This window comes from Crocodylus siamensis, chromosome 1 (assembly GCF_052110815.1).
Source record: "Crocodylus siamensis isolate JL-2025a chromosome 1, ASM5211081v1, whole genome shotgun sequence".
Lineage (NCBI taxonomy): Eukaryota > Metazoa > Chordata > Crocodylia > Crocodylidae > Crocodylus > Crocodylus siamensis.
The window spans coordinates 153,711,117-153,737,264 of NC_143395.1; the positions used below are offsets into that span (position 1 = coordinate 153,711,117).

Genomic DNA, 26,148 nt, shown 5'->3' on the forward strand with positions numbered 1-26,148 from the left:
TGAGGAAACTGAAAGGCAGAGTCATTTTCATTTTTAAGGAACAAAATATATATTTTTAAGACCTTATATAACTGGCCTGTTGAACATACCTCCACACACTGTCAGTGAGGCCAAGAGCCTCACAGAATTGAAAAAGCACTACTGGACACTTACATGAATGCTGTAACAGTTCTACCACTGCCATAGTAAAAGCTAAGAAGAAACAAGCAGGCAAGCAAAAAAAGAGCTTTCAGTAGGGAACTCGCCCCTCTTTGCATCGGAGCCAACCTGTAATGGAGGTCAAAAGAAACTTTCCCAGGGGGAAGGTCACCCCATAGTCGCCTATTGCAGAGTTCTTACCTCTTCTTCTGAGGCAAGGGTGTTCATTGCCCTGGCTCAGGGGCCCAATCTGACTTGCTGAGGTGTGTGATCTGACCCGTGGGGTTCCCTCAGGGTCTGGAAATTTAGCAGCAGGGAAGCAGTGACTATTAATGCTGCCACTGCTCCCCCACCACCAAATTTCCAAGCCCCATGGGCCAAGTGACATGATCCTGTATGTGTAATCTGGCTGTCATGGGGGCTGGGCCAGGGCATGCCAGATCAGGCCAATAGACTGGATCTGGTCTGTGGACTGACACTGCAGCACTCATTTGGCTTGCACAGCCAAAAGGTTGGGCACCACTGCTCTGAGCATCTATTACCAGCCACTGTCAGGGCCAAGATACCACTAGAGGGATTGCTGGGCTGACTTGGCATAGCAAATCTTATATCCTAGAATTATCCTAGAAATATTGTTACTTAGGACCCAGTTGTACACAGCCGAAATCAAATGCAGTGTCACTGCTGAAACTTTACCACTGAGCTTAATGTGAGCCGGCTCAGACTCTTAGTCTACCTGATTCCCTTTCTATTAATAAGGACCCTCTTCAAACAGGCAATTAGCCATGCCTAGTATTGCTGGCAAAGATGTGAAGAGAGGAACGAACACTAAGATTGCCACAGTTTTTTGCTTCCAGAGCTGGCCCCTTTAGGGCAGAGTTGAGAGCCAGGGATAGGGATGAGGAGTAGGAAGTGAAAAAGGAAAGGGAAGGAAACTTGCATCATAGCAGACTCTGCTGTATCTGCTTGAGGGATAAATTTAGCTCTTGGTTCTCCAATGCTGTCGATCTGGCATCCATGCTAAATGTGCTTTAAAGTGGGAAGAAAAATAATTATATAACGCAAACAAACAAAAATCGGTTTACCAAGAATTTTGTGGAGGCAGGATAACTGCACACACTACTGATTTTTGCCTCAACCACCAATTTACCTTGTCTTGAGGGCACTGGAATATGTTAGAGGCATCCAGTGCCCACAGACTTCTGCCACTTGCAGCCAGGCCTCTACATGTGGCGCCAGCATTTGCTCTGAGTTGATCCGATTCCAGCTCCTGTGAGGCAACGCCCTTCAGCTCTGACTCCTATTCCTAAATCTGCCCAGGATAGTGCTTGGCCCGTTTGTCACCACCTGGCACCCTCTCTGAATGCAGATATTTGTCTGGCAAAAGATTATATTTCTGTGAGTGGCAAGATGACTTGCCAGGATTTATGGGCAGGTTTAAATATTAAGACACAATATGTGTTTCAGGAGCCTTTTTGAGAGGGGAGGACAAGGCTCATTTCATAAGCAGAGATGAATGCCAGAGATGAAGCACTTCTCCTCCTCTCAGACACCATGGGCATATGTCCTCATGACACTGAGATTATTTTGGCCAGCATTATGAATTATCTTGGCATGAGTGTCTCAAATCTGCCCCTAAGAAAAGCCTCTGAAATGGTTTCTGCCCTCCTCTACCTCTATCCTTCTCATGGGGGCAGAACTAGATGTGTACTACAAACATTTAGAGAGGTTGGTTGAGCGCTGTACTAGTACTCTGGAAGCCTGGGTGCTATATGTGGGTTGTGCCACAGACTCAGCGAGTAACCTTGGACAAGTCACTTATCCCTTCAGTGCCACAGCTCCTCTCTGTAGAACAGGGAAAGCTGTACCTCTTAGTTTTCTATTTAGATTGCAGATTCTTTGCCAGCGGGGACCATCTGCTAGCCTGAATTCTGTACTGGGTCCTGCATAGTAGGGCCCTGGTGTCAGCTGGGGCCTCCAAGCGCTATAAGGAAACTTTCTCTGAGGACTCAGAGAGACTATTACACCCAGTTCTGAATGTCCTGCCCCCAGGCTAGAGAGAGGGGCATTTGGAGAGCTAGAAGGTTCATTGTGTAGGTACTTGTCTACTCCGCGCTGGTCGTTTGCCAGGTCTCTATCTTGAAGGACAAAGAGTATAAAGATATTTCATTTGTGTAGTTACAGATACCATAGAGAGGAATGAGGCAGCACCTACAGCACCTGGAGACCTGGAACTGAGTTTGCTGCCACCAATGACTTAACTACAGTTATCTGAGGTGAAACGGAGACTAGACCTGGTGATCCTCTCATTATTTCTAACAGAGAAAGGTCACTGTTATGGCTTCCTGAACCAAAGTGTCACTCTGGCTGCACCAGCAAGGCAGTTTGTCAGTGCCAGGTCATCTGTTTGGACTTTTTTCTCTCATTACATCACCTTCATATGTTTCCTCTGTCACACCTGTTTTGAGGTACAGAATAACCTGCTCCTGAATCCACAGGACCCTGCTGCATTCCAGATGTAAAATAGCTCTGCTAAGTGGTGCATAGGCAGAGAAAATAAAAAAGGTCTCTAGGCAAAAGAGAAGCATCTTCTTGAATGCTGCAGTCCCTTGAAAGGTGTTTCTGTTTAATCTGAAATTACAAGATGTAGGTAATTAAACGATTTAATCTGAATTACAAACTGTAGGTAATGCAAGAGCAAATAGCTAAAGCCAAGATGTTATAATCAGCTCTGAGATGGATCCCTGTACCTGCAGGAAGATGATTGTGGCATGGGGGGCCTAAAATGAGGGGCTTTGTCACTGACTGGGAAGCTGATCATATAAGGAGGGACAAAGTGTAATTTGTGGTGTTCAGTGATCACTCTGAGGGAATGAGTCTTACTGAGGTCTGCTTCATTTAGTACCTAGTTGTAACTGACCAGTATTGCATACATGAGCCCTTCCATATGTGGTTCCAAATGGCACATGCCGGGACCTCTTAAAGGTACAATTTTGCACAAAACCTATTGGCATGTGTGTTACATGTCTTCCCCACTGTGCCCCACTTAGAGAAGACAGGAGTTGTTACAGCCCCTAAGTGGAATTCGGGATTTTTAGCTCAAGTGGTAGTTCATACCTCTGGCTTAAGCAGTGCATGCTTCTGGCACTAACAAAGCCAGGTTCAATCCCTGGTGCTTTGTTAGGAGTTGACTGTCACAAAAGTGCTCCTGCACTTTGTTACAGCATCTATATGCTGCTTGAGTACTGACTGAAATCTCTGACAAGCCTCTACCTCAATGGATCAGAGTGAAAAGCAGGATTCTTTTAATGAGCTGGAAAGCATATTGCCTCTTATTTCACAACAGGCAAACTTTAGCCAAAATCCCCCCATTTAGCTAATCAAAGCTAGGCACTTATGACTGGGACTTCTAAAGGAGCCTCACAGTAAACTGGGTTCCCAAATCCTCTCTCAAGAGCCTTTGAAGACCTCCTCCTTAAATCAGTAACTTGATTTTTCTGGAGGTTCTGAGTTCCCACTGCCTATTGCAGGAGCAATGAATGCTCCAGGCCACTGAGAAATGAGAGAGCTTGCCTGTGTCCTCAAAGACAGATTTAGGTTCCTAACTTTAGGCACCCACGTTCGAAACTGTTGGCCTTTCTGAGCTCAGCTTGAGGTATTTCTACACTGTGATACTCAGTCCTCCCTTCTATTCTGGTGTCCTTTCGCCTACTCAAAAAATGCAGCCCATGTTAAAATAGTCAACTCAAGGAATTTTCTTTCTTCCCTCTTCCCAACTCATTCACATTGGCTATTTTTGTCCTGAGTCACTTGGTCTCATTTCAAAACAAGGCTCACAAACCTCAAGTGAAAAAAAGCCTGTCTCTTGCCTGAAAGAAAAGCAAGAACTGGATCTTAGAGGTCTTTGCTGGTTGATCTTTCTCCATATTAGAGACTGTATATCTAGCTTTGTTGAGGCAGCTTGCTCCTATCTCTGCTTCACTGAAACAAGACACAGCTGGGACTAGCCTCCCCAGCTCCTCTTTGCTAGGTCTTGATTTTCATGGAAACATAAGTCACTCTGACATTTCAAAAGATCTCCTCAGTGCTGGGGATCAAAGGCTCCAGCACCTTCCATCATGAAAAATTGTGCCAGCATTTTCATAACAAAATAATTGTGTGCCCTGCTCCACAGACATCACTAATGGCAGGCTCAAGGAATACCACCTCAGTACCTGGTAGTTGAGATGTAATAAAGCCTGCTATACTTAGGATCACATTGGCACTTCCAATTATAAACCCGTATTTTCAGGCTTTCAGAATGGTCTCATTTTAAAATTGCTTCTAGCAAACAGCCTCAACTTTGGGTATTTTTTTTTTCTCAACTTGTTCTTTAAAAAACAACAACATTGTTTTTGACTATTTTGAACTACACGTTCGAAAAATAAACAGAGGTTTGATGGCTTTGAAGCTATTTTTTGTGCTGGTACAAGTTAAAAATAGGTGTGATCTATAAAATTCAAGTTCACAGGGGGCACTATTTCCCTTACTGCCTGACATGTTTTTATCATGCCTCCTGAGGCATTTATCCTGCAAGCACCATGACCCAAAACTCATTTACATAATGGACCAAAATGGCTCCTCTGAACTTCAAAGTACTTTTCAGTGTAAACTGTTCATTACAGAGGAAATTCATCCCAGTACAAGAAACTGTCACAAGGGCTGTGCATCCCTGGAGCTTCGGCTGGCCCCATCCTTGTGGAAGGCTGAGAGAGAATAGCGTTGAGGGTCACTCACAATAAGTGCTATCTTTTGGCCTCATTGGGAGAGTTTTCCACTGGTCCTCTTTACATCGTTCACAGGCTGATCATTTTCTTTCTGTCTGGAATGAATTTCTCCCTTACCTCAATGTCATGGAAATGTGATCCATAAAACATTGGATCAAATGCACAAACATTTATCTAGAGCGGAATGGGTCTGGTAAGTCATAGGCATTTTAGAAACAAAACTGCCTTCTAAATAAAACATAAAGGAATTAAATGTTTAAAGCCTAACCAGTAAAAGCTGGGAAATGCATAGCTAAGACCACTCTGTATGGAGGACTGAGCCAATTTTGTACGCCATGGCGGAAGTTATACAGAAACGTCAATTTCAGCTTTAAATTTCTTGGCTTTGGTCACGTCCTTCCCAACTGTGGTATAATTTAGTGGGAAGGAGGCTGTATTTGGGACTGACATGAAAGACCAAGACATACAGTCAAATTCAGACTGGGATACATCCTACTAATACCAAAATACTGCCCCTTCTCCCCCTGGGTGCACAACATCTGAATAGCAGTGGAGCCAGTATGTCTCTGTTGTTCAGACTGAACCCATTACCCCGGACTACGTGCAGCAAAGCTCCTTTTTTGTGTGGGTTCCACCTGAAGGCAGATAGAGGGGAATTCTTCTGCAGGGCTCAGCAGATCCGCAGATTTACAAGCAGCTTAGCTGAGCATCACTGTGCATGCAGTGAAGTGTGGAATGGAAATGAATAATTTTTAGACTCCTACTGCAAGCTACTATTTGGGAAAGAAACGGAGGAAGAAGAGTAACACCAGTGTACAATGCATAAAGCTTTCCAGTTTGCTACTCACCAGTGGCTCACTTACTGGGGTCTGATCTCTCACCTACCCACCACTAGAGCTGCCTGTCTCATTAGACCCAGGCTATGCCACTCTTACATGCAGTACTGTGCCGTCATGAGTTTCTGGCTTCATACAATAGGTTTCAATGTCCTTCATCACCTGGGCAACTAATAACCAGATCTGTTTGCAGAACTGTGAGAAAAATGGCACATGAAAACCAATGAAACCCAAGCATAATAGTTCTAGTTAAATGAAAGCATGTAAAAGGACAAATTAGCCAATTTTGGTCATTGCAGATTTTTGACACCACTTGGCAGTTGTAAGGCTGCTTTTTTTTTTTGTCAATAGTTAATAAAAAAGAATATTAATTTTCTGACTGTTAGGTGAAATTAGCCAAATGACACATTGTGATAGTTCCCTGACTTTATTTAATTGTTGGCAAGAAAATATTTCAAAGCAAAGAGCAACTGAGCACCACTGATTTATATTTCTACAGCTTCTCTCTTGCATATCTCATGATTTTTCCCCCGCATTCAAGTAGGTACTGAATAAATGCTTTGGTATTCCTTAAGTCAGTGGTGCCCAACATAAGGCCCATTTGGCCCATGGAGTCACTCAATCCAGCCTGATGGATTTTGGGGGGCATGGCCAGCAGTGGGCATGCTGTGCTGCAGAATCTGGGGCACTCTGGCCCCGGTGAGCATGGCCTTTGCCAGCAGTCAGGTGAGCAAAGGCTGCTCAGACACAGTCCCACTTACCCTGAAGCCACCTAGACTGCCACTGTTTGCTTGCCTCTGCCACAGTAAGTGGCCACCTGGTTGGGGCTTCTTGCCCCACTGCTGCTATGATGCCTGCCACTGTGGTAAATGTTGATCCTCCACCGCCTCAATGGCTGTGGTAGCTACTACCATTCCCCTGTGCCCCATATTTGGCCCAGCCTGCAAGGACCCTTGCAGTCCAAATCCGACCTGAGGCCCCAGGTAAGTTTGTCAGCCCTGCCTTAAAACACCTTTTGAGGAAGGACAGTAGATGTCATGGACGCTGTCTTCATGCAGCACTGCAGAGCTCTGTCAAACAAAGTTGGTTAGGTCCACGTAACCTTCCTATGTATCTAGGCTGACTGCAGTGCTGTTAAATATTGACAGAGGAGAGGCAAGAGAAATCCAGACAAGCAAAACTGTGATCCAGCTTTGATCACTTGGCTAAGACCTTCTTAGATTTATGGTTATCTGACCCGTCATCTCTGGGCAAGTGGTGTCACTGGAAAGCACATTCCCAAGAATTGCTTTCTGAGGAGGAAGACTGTGCAGGGGAGACAGAATATTTTTTCAAGGTCACCTATTACTAATGGGCCTATTTGCAGTCCAGACTAAATGCTAAGGCAGTGCAAAACTGTAGAGCAATTGGATTTGTGTCTAAGAGCATGGAACACTCCAGTGGCACTGTGAGGCATGGACCTTAGCAACTGAGCTTGTTTACAACGTGTGTTTGCATGTGAGGGAAGGGAAGACAGGAGGTGTGTGAATAGGAAGTCAGGCAGCAAAGACTAGTGTGTGCGTATACAGAAGAATAGTTTTACTAGGTTGCCTCTTGTATAAGTCCCAAACACCTCTTATATATGCTCTTTATTGTCTAAAGAACAGACTCTTTCTATCATAAGAGTTGTCTGGTCTTGGGTGGCTTCACTGAAAGATGAGCAACAACAAAGATCATTTTGCTTTGCTAAACTAGGAAAAGCTGGAAAAATGTTTTGTAGCTTGGGCTTAAACATCCATACCGCTGCATTGGAATAGAGCCATGTGATTTCCACTGATGTCAGGATTCCCGCTGCTAACTCCTCAAGGAGATACTTGTTGTAGGAGTCAGAGTTTTAGGGCCTTTTCAGTTCCTGTAGGAGAGATGTACGAATTAAGGTAGAACAAATGTTTTCTTGCCAGAGGCAGAAAGCTCTAACACAAGTGTCTTACAAAGGAGATTTAAACCAAGTCACACCTCTTCAGGACAAGGCATCCCTGAGTCTTTACACATGCTCTGGGGTATGTGTCTGTGTGTGGCAGGGGAAGGCATTTAAATTAAAGTGGCTCTCAGGAGCCTATCTAATTAAAGCAACCTAAGCATCTTGTGTATTCATCATCGCACACTTCAAAATGGTGGCAGGGGCACTTTAACTAAAGTTTATGTGATGAGCTTTAGTTAAAGCGCCCCTGCCACCCTTTTGAAGCAAGGGGACACTGAACAGATGTGACCCTGAGGCTGCTGGAGCACACTAATTGGTGCCAACAGACTTAATTAATCAGAGCTAATTAGAATGCATCGGAGCAGGTGTCAGGCACATGTGTCAGTGCCCAGGGCTGCTCCATGGGACAGGATTTCTTAGACCTCCAAATGGAATTTTTTTTCTTTTTTTTTTTGATCAGAGCTGGTGGGGCAGTCTGCTCTATATGCTGATGGAAAAATGCTTGGGGAAAAACAAACCACTTCTACAGTCATTAGGACAACAGGAAAATAAATGAGACTCTCTCACCAAAACTATCTGATCTAAGGCATGAGAAGTGCTTTAGCAAAAATGAAGGTGAAGCGCTAGAAGTACTATGGTTGAATGTTATGCAGGCAAAGTGTCAGAGTCAGCTCTTCAGCTAGTATGACAGCATAGCTCCATGCTGACTTGCATCACCTAAAGAACTGGCTGAGTTACACTGCTCCAATCTAAACCAGCTATTCTCATCAATCAGCAGCAACCGGGGACAAAGGAAGTCTTGCTACTCATTCAGCTTCTCAAGTCTCATATTCTGCAAGTGAAAGCCCACACCTCCATGGCTTATATCTACCAAGCCTGGCATTTCACAGTGGTTCTCATCCAAGGCCCACGCTCAGTTGCATGCAGTTCAGCGTGGCCATTCAGTCCTAGCATCACAAAGGGCTTGCCTTTATCTAAGCTCACTAAAGTCAGTGCAAACACTCCCCATTCCTTCTTCCCCTCTCCCATTGCCTTTCAAGGGGACTTTAGATCAGTCCAGTAGAACTGAGTCTTCTAAGCTGTTTTCCCTTAAATGGACCTTGACAAGCCCATATAGGCTTTATTTCTTAAACCTTAAAATAATTCAGTCTGACAGGGGAAAGGTCATGGCAATGCTGCCACTGTGTCTGAAAACATTCTTCATTATATTACTCATGCTCTTTAAAATATCTTACCTATTCATTTCCGTTCTCCTATTTTGAGTGCCTGACAATGCTACAATAGGTTGTTCCCTCAGTAGTGGAAGTTAAGAGGCGCACCAGATCTATCCCTCAATGTTGTGTGTCGCCACAAGAACAACTAAATGAGTGGAGTTCTCCCAAAGCTGCCTAATACCTAGAACCAACAGTCCGGATGCTGGCACGAGACACTGTCTTGGTTACAAATGGAACCGACTAGTAATCCTGAATGAGTTGGACGGTTTCTTTCTTTCTGTCTTTCTTTTAATATGCACACAGAGCAGATGAGGACACTGGCACAAAATCTGTCGGAAAACAGAGTAATTTTACTGGAAAGCACCCCATAAAAATAGCCTGGGTGGGGTGGATAGTCAGGCACCCAAAATAAGAACAAAGGAATGAACAGGTAAGAAATCTAAAATGTCTCTTCCACCCTTGCTTTCAGTGCTGGACAGTTCTATCATGGCAGCTAGAAAAGCTATCCTGACAGCAGTAAAGTAGAGCAAAATGAAAATTGAAAGAGAGGAGGTGATGGCATCCTTAGGACTCTGGTGAGGTTCTGTATGTGAAGATTTTTACCTTGAGGCATCTTCTTATACAGAAGTGAGTTGCTAAAAGTTTGTTTGGCCTTTGTCAGTGCTTGGGATATCTGCAGATCCTAGTCACTAGCAATTAGCCCCAAGGCAAAGCTATCCAAAAAGATTTCAAGGTATGTTTAACCTTGGGGAGAACTCCCCACATTCTGCACTCCATTCAACTGGTGTCACCAACATCTCTAATGATTTCTTTCTAGTTAAATATCATATCCTGAGCTCCATATTCATATTTCACAACCTGTTGGTTGTTTTTATTATGCTCAATGCACCTTTTATTGCTATTTGATTATACCAGCTTTGATGATTCCATCTTCTCCTGGGTCTCCCCTGAAACCTAGTGTTTCGTTCAGTGGATGCACCTCATTTCCATTCTTTATCTTTTTGAGAGAGGTCCCACAGGATTTTGTTCTTGCTTCCCCACTTTTCTCCCTTTACTGTCCCTCACTGAGTAATATTACATGCAGGCAAATCCTTGACCACCACATCACGGCTGATCACTGACAAATCTACTGTCCCCTTCTATACAAACCAAAAAAGCTTAGCCTTCCTTTCTGACATTCCCTTGTGGTTATTAAACTGTCACATTGCATCTGATGTGGTGAAAACTTCGCTGATGGTCATTCTTTTGATTTGTTTCCATCGCCTCAGACAATACCACTGCTAAAGCCCTGCCTGAGTCCTCCTAGTGTCCAGCTGCCACAATGTCTTAGTGGCAAAAGCTTTGAATCTCACATGCATTTCATGTTAGCTGGATCTGGACAAAAATAAAATAATAAAAAGGGTTTGAAAGGACTTCAGAAAGTCATATATATAGTCCAACCCTCTGCTGAAGACAGGATCATCCCTGTCTTAAACCATCCTAAATAAATTATTCTCACCTGCACTTGAAAACTTCCAATAAATGGAGATTCCACATCTTCTCTAGGTAACCTGCTTCAGCTCTTAACCAGCCAGTTAGAAAGTTTTTAACCAACATCTAACCCAAATCTCAACTTTGTAATTTAAGCCCATCACTATGTGTCCTGTTCCCTGTGGACACAGAGAGCTGTTGGTCACCATCTTCTTTTATAACAACCCTTTGTGTGTTTGAAGATTGCTATCAAATCAGTTGTCTCTTCTCCAAATTAAATAAAACCAGGTCTTCCAACCATTTCTCATATGCATTATTTCCTAGATATCTAACAATCTTTGTTACTCTTCTCTGGATTGTTTCCAGTTAGTCTATGTCTGTCTTGAAGTTCAGTGGACATTGTAATCCAATTCCCTGGGTATTGAAACCAGTCTTTATCATCTTAGCACTTCCCAGTTGTTTGCCCAAGCTCCCTGTCATCCTAGAGCCTCAACCTTGAGGATATCTTATTTTATAGTTGGCTCTTTGGAGGCAAAGAGCAGATTTTGCAAACAAATTTTTTAAGGTGCACATGCACATGCACACGCGTGCACACACACGATTCATAGACATCAAAGAAAGCTACAGATCTAGGCAAACAACAACCACCATGTGAACCCAATTTCTCTCTCAGGGTCCTCACTACCCCCACGCATACTCACAACTTTTAGGGTTTTGGTCGGTGTTCTTGGCCCATCAAAGCCCTTCTTGGCCCATCAAAGCCCTTCTAATTCTTTTGTTTCCACAGATGACCGGACTCCCTTTGCTTAGGGAACAGGTTTTTCTTAACAGCACACTCATCTGTTTATCTTTTTCTGGTAGAATTTCTCTGTGCTCCAGCCCCATATGGGATTGCTGGCACAGCATGGTTGAAACTCAGTGGTTCTGCTGGTGGCAAATATATTGTTCTGTTTAGGGTCAGTGCCCTTTGCCTTTCCTGGCATAATCTGTTCTTGTGACAAATCGGAGGTTCTGATCCATACATGTGTTTATAATCATAAACACTGCCCATGAAGAAAGGGATCCACAAGCTGAAGTAGATGTATGAACCACCCAGCCACATACTGGGGTATCTGGTAGCAGTAGAGTTCCTTGACTAACAGCCATCAGCTCTCATCATTAGACCCATTGTTCCTGGCTCTGCTCTCTCTCTACACTTATGCACCCAAGCTGCCTCTAACTCTTGTAATTGTATCCTCCATAGCATGTTCTGCCCTTTCCTCTGCCCACACAACTAAAGCTCTCTTCCAGGCCTTTGTCTTTTTGTATCTCAACCACTGCAGTCTTATTTTCTCTCCTTTTGACTGTTACAACCTTGTTCCCCTTAAGTCCATTAATTTTAGATCTGTTTCCTGGCTCCCTGTTTTAGCCTTATCCTGTTCTTCTGCTGCATCAAACACAAGCTTATCATTGCTATGAAGGCTCTTCACCATTAATCACTGCCTTACCTAGTTATGCTATTAATTAATGGACAGCCATGTTGAATGCTACCTCACTTTACATTCCCTAGTTCAGTTTCACCCTCAAGTGCCTCCATGTTTTCTTCCATTGACCCCCAAATGCATTGAAAAACTATAGCCACTATGTTATTATCCTCCAAATCTTTCCTGAAAACTCACACCTGCCAAGATATCTACAAACAGCTGTGAACTAAAGGATAATAGCTAGGCAGATGGTAAGCTGCTGTTATCATTGCTCCTGAGTATTTTATTGCCACTAGGAACTGCACATGTTGTGAGGATTGGTAAAAACATGCTTTTATTTCTGCTACATCACACACTGGGGACATCTGGATGAATAAGGCCCCTCCTCCTTCCCTTTACAGGATATTAAGATTAAGCAGAACACCTATGAGGAATGAAGAAGGGAATTAATCAGCAAGGAGAGCTCCATCTCAGAGGTCAGGGTGCAGAAGTAACTTAAGAATGACCCACAGCCTCATTAAGCAGGAACTTGTAAAGAAAATTAAAATAAAATTAATTTACAAGCAAAAGGTCCTGCAGCCCCATAAATAAAAAGGCAGAGTAGCTAATGGAAGCAATGGAATTTGCCGTATTCAAGGTGGAAGTAACGCTTAGACTGCTTACTGAGATGAAAATGGGGGTAGGGAGCAGATAATCGTCATACCAGGATACTGAAAGAACAGCCAAGTGTATTTTTAAGGACCAGAGAATACCAAACATAGTGTCTATATTCAAAAAGGAGGTAAAAAAGACCCAAGCAACTATAGGCCCAAATCTTACAACAGATTTTGAAAGAGGAAATCAAGAACTTGGAGGTAAATGGAAAAAAGGCAAAATTTATCCAATGTAGATTATGTCAAGCCAGCCCAATATCTTTCTATGGTAGAATAACTGACTTATTAGAAAAACACAGACAGTGGGCCCAACTTATTTAAAATTAAGCAAAATACTTGATACTGTGTCTCACAACAAAGAATTATCCAAAGTAGAAAAGACAGGGATTGAGGCTGGCTAAAGTGAGGATGACAACGGGTTACGTTAAAAGGGGAGCTATCAAAATGAAGAGAGGTTGTAAGTGATGTGTCTCCAGGATTGGCCGTGGGACCCATTCCATGTAATATTTTCATTCATGACCACAGTGCATAGGAATCAGGTTGTGTGCTTATGAAATATGCAAGTGACACAAATTTGGAAGGTGTTGTCAATACTGAGGAGGACTGGATTATCATACAGGAAGAATTTGGAAAACCTTTCCATTGGGAATAGTTGGGCCAGTATGAAATTTAATAGCACAACATTCCTAATCTTGTATAGGTGCCTGTGCCAAGAACTTCTGCTATGAGCTGGGGGCTGGTAGATCGGAGGCAACAGGGGATGGAGAAGGATTTAGGTATATCAGTTGACTGTAGGATCATCATACAAATGCTACCAGTGTAACATGACCATGAAAAAACTTAATGAAACTGTAGGAAGTATTGGGTAATATTTTTTTAGCAAAGACAGGGACCTGTTAAAATCATTGTATAAGGCACCAGTAAGGTCCCATTTGGAATCTTGCGTATGCTCCAGTTCACCCATGTTCAACAAAGAATCATTCCAATGGCAATAAGTGTGGAGAAAGTCTACTATGGTTCTCCCTTCTCTTAATTATCTTATAAGGGGAAACTAAACGTGCTTGTCTGCTCTATTCTAGCTAAAATAAGATTAATTACTCATTATTAAATATATTGGTAGGATAAATAAAAAAAAAGGAGAAGACCTATTTAAGGTAAAGGATAATTCCAGGTCCAGATGGAGTGGGTATAAAATGGTCATGAAAATTAATGAAAGGCTTCTATCCACCTAAGTCATGAAGTTTTGGAATGCCTTTACAAACCAGGTAGCGGGGACAGAATTTCAAGATGCAGCTTGATAAATTAATGGAAAGACTTGGGTGGAGGTGAGCTTAGACTTAGTAATTAAACCTTGTGGTAAGGATTTTGGTGTTTAATATGCTAGTAATCCCCAAAAGGGGACTGCAAGGGGGCTTGACCACCATATGGCCTTCTTGCACGTGAAGGGGGTATCTGGTAGTAGAGGAGCTCCTTGACTTCATTGATGGTGCGGGCAGGATGGCTGTAGCAAGAGAAAGTGCTCACAAGGTGAGGCTTAACTTCCTAGTGGTAGGGAAAGGGTAAATATTGGAACTTTTTTGCCAGTAGGGAGGCAGGTTTGCAATATCCTGATTCTTCAAGCAAGCCTGATATCTTTGTTGATGATGTGCTCATTCATGGCTTAGATTACAGGAAATTCTATGGTTGGTGTGCACAAGTGCAAAGTTGGAGTTTTTAAGTGTGATGGCCCCTTCTGGATTATGTTTCCTTTCCATGCCCATTCTCCTTCTTCTTGAACTTTCTATACTTGTTGCACCATATTTATATTTCCACATAATCCCATGCTTCAATATATCTGCTGGTTGCCTGCAATGACTAGGAAGGAACTTAACTTTTGGAGTATTTCATCCCTTATGGGCCCCCTTCAGAAACATCAGAGATGGAAGAATATGTTGAAACCCCTGGTGACTGGCTGGTGGGTCTTGCTCACATGGTCAGGGTTAAACTACCTCTAAGTTTGGGGTCAGGGTTTGAGGAAGGAATTTTCCTTTAGGTCAAATTGTCAAGTATTGTTGGATTTTGTTTTGTTTTAGTATCCCTCTTTAGCATGTGGCTGTCAGGGACTCTGATCAGGCAGAGCACCCTGGGCCAAGTACTATTAGGGAATCTGGGCAGGCAGACCAGCTTGGGCAAAATACCTCAGCAGCCACACCTGCATTAAGCCTCAGCAGATGAGCTCTGCTCCAATTTAGGAGCAATGAGCATCCTGATGGGTGTTGGGAGTGCTGCCTATCCATTTAACAGCAGCTGGGGCCCTGGGTTTGCTGGCCAGTCAAGAGTTGTGTGATGTGCCTCATCATTCCTGCACTCTGGTTTTCCTGGTTCCTGACCCTGTTCTTGGCTTGTTTCTGGACTTTGGCTTTGGATTTCCCTCGCATCTATCTCCCAGCTCCTGACCTAGGTTTGGCTCCACCCTTGAAGTTCACCCTGTGGATTATCCCTCAGATTGGTATTTGATATCTGATTCCTGGACCCTGACCTTAGACTGTGTTGTGAACTCTGCCCCTGGATTTTCCTCAGGTTTTGGTAGTATGGTCCCTGCCCTCTGACCTAGCCCCAGGCCTCTGCTTTCCCTCAGTAATCTAACCATTATGAAAGACTGCCTATGCCCCAGTCTCTTCTAGTGACATGGTCTACTTTCTAGAATCACTTGCCTGAATATTTTACCTAACAAATTCCCTACCCTTGCCATGACCTAGGGCGCTGGCAGTATCTGTGGTTTCACCTGCTCTCTCCCTCTAGCATGGGGTAGGTTTTGAGGCTTTGGGGAAAGAGGTGTTTTACAAAAGATGCTAAACTTACTATAGGTTGTTAAGTATATTTTTGTGGACCCTTTTGGACTTGACACCTAGTATGGTGGTTCTTAACCTTCTTAGACTCAAGGCACTTCTCAGGAAATGCCAGCTCTAAGATTTCACTGTTTTTCTGACTACAGAAAAATAATAGAACAATTCTTCTCTTGTAAAGATCTCAGAAAGGCCACAGCAGGTCAAGATATTTTTCTCACTATGGATTCCTATTTGAAATCTCTGGGTTTATCCTGTGAATCACGTGTACGTGTTTGCACCTCTTACAGCATTCCTATTGAACAACTCCCTGTGGCACCCTTAAAAGGATTTCACAGCATTTAGAGGTGCCCTGGCTAAGAATCACTGGTCTATTACATGACTGCCTGTACATGAAGGGACTGGACTTACTGATCCAGGTGTTCCCTTTTAGCCCCATGTTCCTATATGTTCTGGTTGTTTCTATGTGTGCTAATTGAGTTCTCCTACATGCTGTAGGTGAAAAGGGAAAAAGAATTCATTTCAACTTTACCAAAATGTTTAAGGCTTAAATTATAATTTCTCATGTAAAATTTTAATAATTTTTCAACTATTAAATTGTCATATAATGACAGGTCATGACAAAACATTTTTACTTCTTATGCTATAATAGTCTAGAGCAGAAAAAATCATGTTGATAAAGGTCAAATGAAATGTTTTGAGCCCACCAAAATGTTTTTCTTTGACAAGGCGGAATTTGTTTAATTTTGATAAGACCGAACAAAACGTCACTTGGCTTTTTCTATAATGAAATCTCCAAATTTTGATTCTTTTTTTTCATCCATAATCTAGATTTTTTTTTAGAAGGGTGAAGTTACCTACTTTGTTCTCATATCATCAGGGGAACAAAGGGGATCGACAAGAGCCACTTCCACGTAGTGATCCCTGGCAACGTCTCTGATGGCCAAGAGCTTCCAAATTGCCAAAAATGCCAAAGGGCACAAAGGTAAAGATATAGACACCATTTTTCTCATATAAAAGAAGAAGAGGAACAAAGCAGACTGGTGCTTACCCAACTGGTTCTGGAGGCAACACATCTACAGGTCCTGCAGTACCAAGGGCAGACTGTAAAGTTAGTCTAGCCCCTGTCGAACTATACTCACCTCTTGGTTTGTGTTGCTTTCTTCCAGTCCAAGTTTGTCAGGCCCTTCTGTTCTGGGAGCCTGGTAGATGGCCAGGCCATTCTTGAAGCCAGGCTATACTGACTGAGGAGCAGGCATGGCCAGTGCGTTCTCTCAGCAATCAGCAGCAGCGAGATGCTTGTGGAACCTGGTTACAAAAGAAAGCTGCCCTCCCACACTGCAGCTGCCAAAGAAGGGCAATGATACAAACATGCCCTAATGCCAGTGAGAGTTGGACCTGTCTTTACCTACTGCATCTCCAGCCCTTACCTTGTGTGGGATACAGCTCTGATCACAAATCTGCCTTTGACCTGTTCCATGTTGTTGGGCACCCTTTGTTTAGCTAAACTGTAGTCTCCTTGAGACAGGAACCATAACTTATTCTGTACAATTCACGGCACAACCAAGCTTTGATCACTGTTGAGACTTTTAGGGACTACCACAGTAAATCATGTAGACTTTTACTGGGCAACTTTCAATTGTGTATTGGCTTCTGGGTGCTTTGGAAATGTATTAATGTCCCTTGTATGTTCCTTTTTCAGGGCCCTCTGTCCAGGGATTGCCCTCTGTTTGCCTGGCTTTGCTCTACTGCACAGGTATTTGTCTAAGTGGGCTCTGTTGTGTTTGTGTCTACCCAGGTGGCATGCAGATGCAAACATCTGACAATTCTTTACACATCCTTGTTTCCCAGATGATTGATTAATAGCTCTCCCCTTTATCAGCTTTTGTTTCTCATAATGGAGGGTCAGCTTGCATGGTCTAACACCTTCAACTTTACTATTTCCTATATACATCAGACTTCACTAGCTTCCTATTATCTCAGCCCTATCTGAACCTTTGTTCAATTCAAGACTAATTAAACTCAAAGCCAAAGCAAATGTCAGGGTGATAATGAGGGAGATAAGACTTTTTTTTTTCCTTTAAAAAAAAAGACCTGAAAAATACTTGAAGTGCTTTCTGGCCAACTGCCAGTGGAAAGTTTAATCTGGAGCATAGTTATAGTCGTAAGAATGACCATGTAAAAAATGGCAGCCCCTCATTTAATGTGTGCACTGCACCCTTTCTGCCAGAGCACTCAAGCATATAAAAAGTTGCACTGAAGTTGTTTACTTACATGCTTAAAGTTGAGCATGTGCTAAAGTGCTTTGTTCAACCAGGGCCAAAATCCAATGCTGCCTGAAGTGGCTCTAACTTAGTAGACACATCCAAATGAGCATGCATGTGCAGGGGCACGCATTTTCTGCGGCACAAAAAGGAGTGGCACATTTGCGCCACTGCTTTTGTCCCAGGACATGCCCCTGCATATGTACCCCGGCACAGCAAATTGACTTGGGTGGGGTAGGGGAGGCTGGAGCCAGCAGCTGTGCTGGCCCCAGCAGCCTTACCTGGGGTCCTGGGGAATCTCCTGGTGTCAAATTTTGGCATTGTGCTGCAAATTAGCAGTGCAGTGAACAGGTGCATGTGTGCTGTGTGTGGTTTGCAGTGCATCAAACAGCTCTGTGGGGTCACAAACTGCATGTGCACGCTTGCCTGGATGTGCCCAGTGAGTGCAGTCCCATTAATTGCAGCAATGTTAACAGCATCTATGGCCCGATGTGACTATGAGCCAGTGCATCTGCCATATCATTAATAATTATGTGTTATGTGAACCCATAGTCTGTAAGTAGCATTGGGGGGCCCACTGTGCTGGGTGTCCTATAAGTATGTAGAAAGAGCTACTGCCTGTCCCATAGATTTTTCCAAGATTATAGCACCCTTGTGCTGAGTGGCACCATATGCCACCAGCTATTCACTAGTTCCTGCTGAGCTTGACATTCTTCACGAGCTAAAATGGTGGAGTGGACCTTGTGCTGCTTTCACTCAGGAGCAAATTTTACCTCTTGGGAACACTGCGTGCGTTGCCAGTGCTGTGAACTTGTGTATGTTGGCAAGAGCCACCAGCACTGGATGGCAAACTGTCTGTGCTGTCCTCTTTTCTTCTTTCCTTTTTTTTTTTCTGGATTGAATGAGTTTGTAACATGAACTAGGTCTACTTTGGAGCTGTAAAGCAGGGATGAAGGGGGGGGAAAAGGCCACTAAGCAGGAAAAGGCTGAAGCATTCACAATAAGCTCCAAAGCCCTGAGCAGAAGGGCAACTTGCGACGCATGCACATGTTGCTGCCTCGGCAGCCCATGCTAGTTAATGTTTTACTTAGGCCCATGTGTTTTTCCACTGGATATTTTTATCTGCTGAAGTCCACTGTACTTGGCTGTGTACAGTAAACACATCTCTGCTCCTCTCGCACATGTGTTTACTTTGCTGGTGCTGTTTGGGGAGTATAGCTGGCCATATTGGTTGTGGTTGCCCTAGGCTCATGCCGTGAAAACAAAGAAGTGGCAGAAGTCTAACCTGGTCCAGTTCACCACGCCCTGTCCTCAGTCAGCCCCTGCTCTTCCCTGTCTCATGCTGCTTGTTGATCCCTGTCCCTTCTCCTCCCCCAGGAAGTTTCCCATAAAATCCTTTCATAATGGGTGTTGTCCTCACTTATCTCCCTTCAATGTCTCCTGTGATCTAGCCACATACTTTGACGGACCCTATTAACCATCTTCCTCAAATGAGTTTATCCACAGAGAAGGAGATTTATCCCTGCTTTTTCCAGATGAAAAACAGAGGGCCGAAGCCACAAGTTACTTTGCTGATGTGATGCAAGATGACTGTGGCAAAGCCAACACAGAGAGGTTTCCTGCATGTCAGTGCAATAGCTTAAACAAAAGGCCACCCTCTCAGCAGCTATTCTTTTTGCCACTCTTTTCTGGTGGATGCTGCCATATCTGGAATTCTGTTAAGCCCTGGAGTACAGGAAACTTAATGTGATGAATTTAAGAAGAGTTTATTAATATGAAACAGCTGGAGCTGTCTCAGAAGCAAACAAATGAGGAACACAATAATCTATTTTCCAGAAAAGATGTTACATGGGACATCCAGAGAGCTAAGTAGAAACCAAGCTCTGGTTTTGCAACCACTACATGTTTCCATCCTGTGAGCAGATTTTGCACCAAAAGTCACATTGTGGCCTGCAATGAACACATATTCTGTGTCCCTTTCCACATACTCCCATGTTTTTTGGAACTGGAACAAGGTGAGAAACATCTCAATTGCAGATGATTCTCTGCAGTATATCGGTCTATGATTGCAATAGTTTCTGTCAAACAATGTTGTAGAGGGTGGTTTTTGCACTGACCAGCTTTGAATATAGGTACCACCATAAAAATAAAAGGAAGAAAGTAAAAACTATGCTTTAGGGCATGAGGTAGGATCAGTGACATTATACATTATGTTTAGCTTGCCAGCTCTCTGGAGCAGACTTTTTTTTTTCCTATTATGTATATGTACAGCACCTTCCACTATGGGTTACAGGTCCTTGACTGAAGCCTTTTGATGCTATTGTGGTGGTGGTAGTATTAGTTAAATGAACAAAAGAAAAATAAAATAGAATAAGAAACTCCAAACCAAATAACCTTTTAGAGAGTCAGTTTCTCATTGTGCAGATGAATATGGGAGAAAATGAAATTTGCCATAAAGAGAGTGGGCACAGACTTCACCCTGACCTGGTTTTTTTAAGAACGAAAGCAAAGCTAGCGAGCAGTCTTTAATTTCCAGTGGCACTGCTGGTGTTTAGAGAGCTTGACCCAAAGATTTATTAGATGGCCAGGACATTCTTGAAGCCAGGCTATAGTGACTGAGGAGCAGGCATGGCCAATGCCTGGTGTTGCTGATATGCGGCATGTTGTAAATAGTCTCCCTACTGATCTGCTATGCTTACGTAACAGTAACAGGCCAGTTCCTTCTGATACCAGGCACGTTGTGTAGCGTGGTGCCATTCTGACTTATTACCTCTCTAACAGTTCCTGCTGCATACAGGGAAAGGGGATCAAGTCTCTTGCAACTATGCATTTTTGTTGTTGTCTTTTTCATCTGTCTTAATAGAGTTAGAACTGAGAGATTATCTCAAGTTTATCAGGTTATTGGCATAAATCACAGCATCCCTTAGGCAATGATTCATCGCAAGCAATTACATGGAGGAATGATCACCCACAGTGGTCACCAAATGTTACCAATGGATAGAGGACTCCCCTGGAAGAGGCACAGAACTTGTCGTCAGAGAGAATGCAGAGTCCGGCATCCACTGTGGAAGAGCAGTGGGCTGAGCCTTCCTAAAGTATGGAATTGGGCACCTGGAGACCTATGGGACCGTGAAATCATATGAGTTTACTTCAGCAAGCTAACCAGGGAAGAAGTTCAGATATTGAGTGATATCGTCATTCCCTAGCTGATCAAAAGAGGACTCAGGAGCTCCCACCTGAGCTGTATGATTTGCCTTTCACTGAACATCATGAAGGCTTTGATGTAGGCAGCTGCTATAACAAGAACAGCCAAACTGCAACTTGCAAATCACATGCAGCTCCTGGGCAGTCTAAATGTGGCTCCCGGAGACAGAGACGTAGCAGAGCACTGTGCACTGATCACTGTGTCATCCCAAATGTATTGTGTCCTGTGGCACTCAGCCATGTCAAGATTTTGGTTTGTTGCAAGCAGGATTAGGAAGCTTGCATCCCATCCCCCGTTCTATAAAAGTGTGTAGGAGCCTGAAAGCCATGGTAAAGTCCCTGCTTTAATGCCACCTGGGGAAGTTTCAAACATCTGGACCAGTGTAGGTGCAAATTTACCTTGCCTTCTGCCCAACTTTTACTAGCAGGAGGGCTGGGATAGCACGGGTGTTAAGGTGCCTGGTTGACAACCCAGAGGTTGCATGTCTGAGGCTATATCAGATGTGCTAATGGTGCACCCTGTCAGGTTGCAATAAATCTGTGAATTCTGCTAAATACCTGTCATAAGGACATAGGGAAAGGAAAGGAAGGTAACTACCTCTCTCTGAGAGTACCTCTACCAGGGATAGCAAGTTTACCATGTAGACGTAGCCTCAGAAGTCCAGACTTGTTTCCATATACAGCCAGGGAGGAATTGTTTCCCACTGTCTGCACTGGTACAAGAAACCTTGACCATGGGATAAAGTGAATAGATACCACCAAATAAATTCTTGGTGTCATTCCATTGAAATTTATGGAGTTACACCAAGGCTCCATCAGGCCTGCTCTGAGTGAGAGACCACAAGAAATGCTGTCGATTGGAATGAGGCTAGGGACTACAACAAAGGCTGATTAGGAAACGCAGACTCAACAGAAGTCCAGGTAGTAAGATGCGCTGTAGCTCTTACTCACCCTCCTTAATGCCCTTAGTCCTAAAAACCCTTCTGGGTATACTTAAAACCCCAGCCACGTGATTATTTACATCATTCTGTTTGATATAAAATTTCAATGGAGTAACAGGATCTGGTTTATATTACTACAGTATATATAACATAACTCAAGAGGAGGGGCAAGTGAAAGGCCTGTGTTTAATTCAAGATGCTGGTTCCTCTGGGCAATATCAAAGAGAAATGTAGGTGATGTTTAACTGTAAGGACTCTGCAGAGAAGCCAGTATAAGAACTTCAGAAAAATAGATAATGATTTACCAACTGGAAAATCAGGACATGAGAAAAGACAATAAGCTTCTTATGGCTGGTACTGACAAAGGCAAGTTAGTGGAATGCTGTTGGGTTTTATTATATATTTTCTCTGCATTCATATCATGCTTTTAAAGATGGGCCATTTTTAGAATCTGGTGAGACTTGCAGACCCATGTTGCATAGAACTTTGTCTGTATTTGTGATGAATAGCAAGAATGAAGGTAACTAGCTTCCCTACCTGCTAATACGTGTGGGCATAACAAGCAGGTGCAAAATGCTCCAGCAGCAAGCGTCACAAGCCCAATGCTCAGGTGAAAATTTGGGCCGCAAAGAGTAATCCCAGATTCCAGGGCACTGAAGATATAAATAGAGAATGAGGTGATGTGCAGAGTCTGCCATTCAGATAGCATGTTGACAGGCCTGGTCTAAGAACCAGAATAGAATGGAACAGAGTGCTGTCCTGGGGATCGGATTTATCGAGAGTTCTTGAAGAATATCATATAAGCATTAGTCAGGGTTTTAGAACTTGCCTGAAGGTTTAGTTGAAAAAGCTTCCTTGATATGATGACTTTCCCTGGTGAATGTCATCAGGCCAATGAAACAGTCCTGGAATGGACATCATATACTATAAAAGCATAGCATCTGCTACCTGCTCTGGTTGAAGGAGCCTAGACTTAAAAAAACCCTTAGGGCCTTTCTAGGGATTTTCTGAACACCTCACACCACTGAAGGGGGCTTGAAGAAAGAGACCAGGGCCTTATGATAAGGACATGGCACTGCATATCAACTAGCCAAAAACAAAAGATGACCCATTGTGTGAAGCATCAGGATGGCAGGGAGTGGTCCAATTTTGTGACCTCAAGAGCTTTTTTTCGGATTCTTTTTCAAAGTCTTGCTTTGTGTTTTCTCATTTTCCTGTAGTGAGGAATGGCATTTGTCCAGGTCAATGGTGCTTTGACATACCTCTTTTATTTGTTCCCATCTCAAAATTGTAGGCTTCAAAACCTCTCTATAGGGAAGCTTTGTTTTCAGTCTACAACTCTTAGGATGACTCAGTCCTATTCACTAAGATCACCCTGGATAAAAAGCAGTTCTGTCCTCAAGCCAGAAAAAAAAAATCTATTTCAGAAGCTGATGACAACTAACCTACTTATTGTGCTGAAGTTGGGAAAGCTGAGGAACATCCTATTCACAGTTTTTAAAATCTTTTTCCTTTCTAAAGTTATCCATTTGAGCTCAACAATCAGTGATAGGGATACTGGAAGAAGGATTGCTACCTTGCCTTCTGGTCCTATGCACTCAGGGATCCTGTTTTTGTTATATGAGCAATGTCTAAATTAGTGATCCCCAAACAGTGTGAAAGGAACAGGAGCATGCTGCAAGATCCTCTGTACAAGGAGGTGTAAAAGCTCTTTTACCATGTCTGGCACCCTGCACCAGCCCCAGCTACTCCAGTGGTGCCTGTGGATGCTCCTTTGGGGACTGCCACCACCACTGCTGCTGCCTTCCCTTGCCCTCCCCCCAGCCCCAGGCCATGCCTGTAGTAGCCCCTGCCATATTCCTAGCCCTGCAAGTTGGGTGGGCAGGCAGAGGCAGACAGAGTTGCACTTGGCAGCCCAGGTCATCTCCTCTACTCCTCCCATGCTCCCAGAGCTCCACTTGGAGGGACCTTGGGGGTGGTCACTAATGTGTGAGATGCTGCAGGATCTGTCTAAGCTCAAAAAAGTTATGGAGGGTTGCCCTGAGGTTGAAAAGATTGAGAACCACTGGTATAGACATTAATCCTTTGCTTAAAAAAAGATGTATTTGGTGTCATATTTTAACAGTGCATCTCAGCACTGGCATGATTTCCTCTGGCTGGGTAATAGAACACATTATGTGTTTTGAAAAAGTGTGTGTGTGTGTGTAGGCCTTTTCAGGTCTAAGAGTGAAGTGTGCTGCCAGAAATAGTGTGCCTCAGATATCACAAGTCTGGGAACCACTAGTTTAAACCCTGGATATCTGGAGTTGAATTAACAAGATTGTTAGAATCATGCCTGTTATGGCTATCAATGTGCTTACCACTGGCATTAGACCTGGATTCTTGTGAAATGGAGGGCAGGGACACTGTGCCCTCCTTCAGGCAAAAAGAAGGGACTTTATAGTGTAGAGTATATCTATAACACTTCTGCAGTGCTCTTGTGAACACTGCCAAGAAGGCTGGCTCCACTTGCCTGCTCTCTTCTGCACTAACCAAATCTGGAAATGAAGCAGGGGTGCTATCTGGGGTGCCACTGCTGCTGTTACTCTTCAAGTACCCTAGAGGCAGAACACACCAGAATGGCCATGGGAGGTGCTTCTAAGGTGGCTTCCCCACCTTGCTCCCTAACATAGTGCTCACAGAGCAAGAGAAGCAAGGCAAAGCATGATTCTTTGTGACACCCTAAAGAGTACCACAGAAATGAGTACAGACCTGCCCCAGGACCTTTACAAAACAGTAGCTAGCAAGAGATCCTTGGGAGTCTTCTGTTCCTTGTTTTAGTTGAAGAGAGGAGACTGCTTTTTAGTATGTAACTAAGATGAATGGATTCTGCTGCACAGTCATTTCCATCTGTGATCTATTTAGCCACCTGCTTCATTTGTTAGGTCTCTCTTGTTCCTGTAATTCTTCTTATGTATATATTGAGGATCTTCCCACCATTGCTCTCTTGGATTCTATTTAGTAGAAGCTTGAGATAAACAATTTTTGGATGAACATTCAGAGGAAGGTGCAAGAAACCTTGCGGTGGGAAACTAAGGATATAACCCACCCACGAGGAAAGTTTCTCCATCAGCCTATTAGTCAGGAGCTGGCTTTAGTTCTGAAGCATGAGACTTTATATCCTTTCCATATCTCTTGGTTGCCTGGATTATTTGTCAACTCAGTAGAAAAGTGAATGCCAGGGAGAGGTAAACACAGGAGATAAGACTCCAAACCCTGTAGCTTATTTGTCATGTGCTATTTAAATAGAAGACAAAGCTGTATTAACACAGGACAACAAGCTTTGCGTTCACCCAGAAGTCCTATCTTGCCCATTGTTTCTACACAGTCCATGTACTTTCTCAAGTGTCAGGTCCTTGGTTTATACAGCTGCTTCAAAGACCACCCCAGGTAACAGGGAAAAAGCATCAGCCCCTGAAGGATCTTCTGGGAACTGGAAGATGTCATGTTATTTACCCAGTTGGATTTATGTGTGCATGTGCATGTTTAACAAGGAGCCGGGTGCCTGCTGGACTTCTGAGGCTGGAATTTATACAGGCTCACATTTGGCTGCTGCAGTTTATCTTGAATGAAAGAATAATAAACTCAGTTGGCAGGATGATGTATTCAAAGCATCTTCTCCTCCCATGGCGTGTGGTAGGGATGTCTGGTTTGCATGAAGTTGTATTATTAAGTGATTAGCCCCAAAATATTATCAGCATCAAATTATTTAAAGGTTTGGAGGGATCAGTTGTGTAGTAGGACTAGCTGTCCATCTGCAGGAGTGACAGACTTATGTTGGGAGAATATCGGCAGACAGGCATGCTAGCCTTGGGAGAATAGCAGAACAGGGTGAAGCTGTATGTTATAACTGGCTCACTTAAGAGTGAATGCCTGATGAATTGTTTTAATGGCCTTTTTTGTGGCTTCTCATTTCTTGATCTCTTTTGTTGAATGTATAAATCAAACAAATAAACAAATAGCCTCCCCTGTCCCCTGCTCTCCCCCCTGCCCAGGGTTTATTGACCACTGTGCTTTCCTGGCAGTTCTTGGCTTTATTCGCATGGGATGAAACAGACCCTCTCAGGATTTTGGATCAACCAGCATAATGACTTCTATGCCCATGCAGCTTCACTCTCCTCTTCTAATTCTGTCAGCACAGATGGTGGCTGTCTGGAACCTGAAAGCATCCCAGGTATTTGGAATTTTCTCCCATCATGCAAAAGGGAAATGAAGGGATAATGAACTCACTGACAGGTATGAGGTGTGTTTTCTCTTGCAGGATCGTTAAGGCTCAGGTGTCAAAGGTAAATCCGTGGGGGTTGGGCTCCAAAACAGGATCAAGGGCTCTACGTGCCTTTGAAGATCTGGCCCTAACTGCTTTACAAACTGGGTG

At 43.5% G+C, this 26,148-nt stretch overlaps 1 long non-coding RNA gene across 1 annotated transcript in view; it reads left to right on the forward strand.

The window, feature by feature from the left end:
• Positions 1 to 25,942, forward strand: part of LOC149873505 (uncharacterized) — a 28,759-nt gene extending 2,817 nt beyond the window's left edge. Inside the window, exons 2-3 of the long non-coding RNA XR_016439863.1 lie at positions 17,028 to 17,081; positions 25,799 to 25,942. This is a non-coding gene — a long non-coding RNA (uncharacterized LOC149873505). The remainder of the gene's footprint in view (positions 1 to 17,027; positions 17,082 to 25,798) is intronic.
• The last annotated feature ends 206 nt before the right edge of the window (positions 25,943 to 26,148 follow it).